Source organism: Otolemur garnettii, unplaced genomic scaffold (genome assembly GCF_000181295.1).
Source record: "Otolemur garnettii isolate 467f Iridium unplaced genomic scaffold, OtoGar3 scaffold00068, whole genome shotgun sequence".
NCBI classification, from domain to species: Eukaryota; Metazoa; Chordata; class Mammalia; order Primates; family Galagidae; genus Otolemur; species Otolemur garnettii.
This window is the reverse complement of record NW_003852463.1, coordinates 2,334,061-2,336,643: the sequence shown is the minus strand read 5'-3', so window position 1 is coordinate 2,336,643 and position 2,583 is coordinate 2,334,061.

Below are 2,583 nucleotides of genomic sequence, written 5' to 3'. Positions count from 1 at the left end.
TTGTTGTTTGGCGGGTCCGGGCTGGGGATTCGAACCCGCCACCTTAGGTGTACGTGGCTGGCGCCTTAGCCGGTTGAGCTATAGGTGCCGAGCCCGTAAATTACTTTTAATGTTGTGATTTGGGTTTATCTTTATCACTACTTTTCCTTATGAGAAGACAAGCAAATAAATTTGTTGGATGGATATTTGCTATGGAAGAAAATAAAAGAGCAGAAATTCCAGGCTGCCAGTGAAACAGGATGGTTAAAGATCTCACCGGGCAGCGCCTGTGGCTCAAAGGAGTAGGGCGCCAGCCCCCAAATGCTGGAGGTGACGGGTTCAAACCCAGCCCTGGCCAAAAAAAGAAAGATCTCACCAGAAAGGGCCAATTGAACAGTGACTGGAGGTCTGGGAGCAAGCTCTGTGTGTGTGAGAGTGCAGCACAACGGAAGCATGGACTTAATTAATTGCAAGCCTGCCTCCTAAGGCTTAGGAAAGCTGCCTAACGCAGTTGGAATCCTGCTAGTGGGGAAAAGGCCTCACTTTTACCATAGCTGAAGGATACCAGAAAGCAACCTGCTCTGGGTTCTTTGCCCCAGGGTACCACACAACACACTAAGCTGAAAGGTTAACGAACATCCTGCTTCTAGGAGGGGGACTGGAACTGAGCCCAGCTAGCTTGGGTCAGTCCCTCTTTATGGCAGGATATTGCGTTCCCAGCACATTGTGTAACTGTTCTTGAGACCCACAAGTGAGAAAGTAGGGAGAACTGGGTTGGTTCAAGGCCACCCAGAGAACTGTCCTGCAACTTGTACATCATATCCACTTTACTCAGCCAAAAACTAGAACCTGTGCCCAACAACACATTAATAGATAAAACTGTGGCAAATTCATACAATGAAATAGTAATAAAAAGGAACTACAGATTCTTTCAACAATACCTGCAAGATGAACTCAAAAATCATGCTCAGCAAGGAAAGCAAGTAACTAAAATTACATTAATTTGATGATTGCATGATTCCATTAATAACAAAATTCTAAGAATTACAAATTTGCCTCAGCACCTGTAGCTCAGTGAGTAGGGCACCAGCCACATACACCAAGGCTGGTGGGTTTGAACCCGACCCAGGCCTGCTAAACAACCATGACAACTGCAACCAAAAAATAGCTGGGTGTTGTGGGCACCTGCAGTCCCAGCTACTTGGGAGGCTGATGCAAGAGAATCGCTTAAGCCCAAGAGTTTGAGGTTGCTGTGAGCTGTGATGCCAGGCACTCTCCTGTGAGCAACATTGTGAGTCTCTGTCTCAAAAAAAAAAAAATTACAAATTCATTCTGCAGTAACTGAAAGCAAATCTGGTGGCTTGGGCTGGGGGTGAGAGACACTGACGGGAAAGGACTCCAAGGGAATTTCTGGGGCAAAGCCAATGTGTTCTGTATCTTTTTTTCTTTTCTTTTTTTTTGAGACAGAGCCTCAAGCTGTCACCCTGGGTAGAGTGCTGTGGCATCACAGCTCACAGCAACCTCCAACTCCTGGGCTCAAGAGAGTCTCCTGCCTCCGCCTCCCAAGTAGCTGGAACCACAGGCGGCCGCCACAACGCCTGGCTAGTTTTTGGTTGCAGCCGTCATTGTTGTTTGATAGCCCGGGCTGGATTCAAACCCACCACCTTAGGTGTATGTCGCTGGTGCCTTAGCCACTTGAGCCACAGGCACTGAGACATGTGTTCTGTATCTTGAAGTGGTTGTTAGTTACAAGGGCGTACAAATTTGTCACAATTCATCAAAATACGCACTTCAGAAGAGTGCATTTTATAGGCTAAGTTATGCCTCAATAAAGTTGATTTAAAAATAGAAATAAAAAATGTCTCACTTCGTGGCTGCTTATTTGTTTAAACCACCAAAACCTGGAAACAACCCAAACATTCATTTTGTGAATGGATAAACAATTTATTGTGCCTGTAATCCCAGCACTTTGGGATGGTGAGATGGATTACTCAGGCCAGGAGGCTGAGACCAGCTTGGGCAACATGGCAAGACCCTCATCTCTGCTAAAAAATATTTTTAAAAAAAATTAGCTGAGCATGGCAGTATGTGTTTGGAATCCTGGCTACTCAGAAGCCTGAGGCTGAGTGACCCAGGAGTTCAAGGTTACAGTGACTATGACCACACCATTACACTTCAGAGTGGTTGACTCAAGACCTGTCTCAAAAAAGAAAAGAAAAGAAAAAACACTGTCACAGAACCATACAATGGAATACAATTCAACAACAATAAAGAATACAAAAATCAACTACAGATACATACAGTAGCATGGATGAATCTCAATTATGCCAAATAAAAGAAGCCATCACACATACAAAACAATTCCATTTATATAAAACCAACCTATATAGTTTACATAGAGCAGAGCTTGCTTGGGTAGGGGGCATGGGGTGGAAAGGAGGGATTTACAAAGGAACATCAGGGAAGTCTGGGTAAAATATATTCTACCTTGATTGGGATAAGGGCTTCATAGATGTACACATATCAAAACATATCAAAGTATATACTTAAAAAAATGTACAGTGTATGTTAATTACATCTTTTTTTTTTTTTTTTTTGAGACAG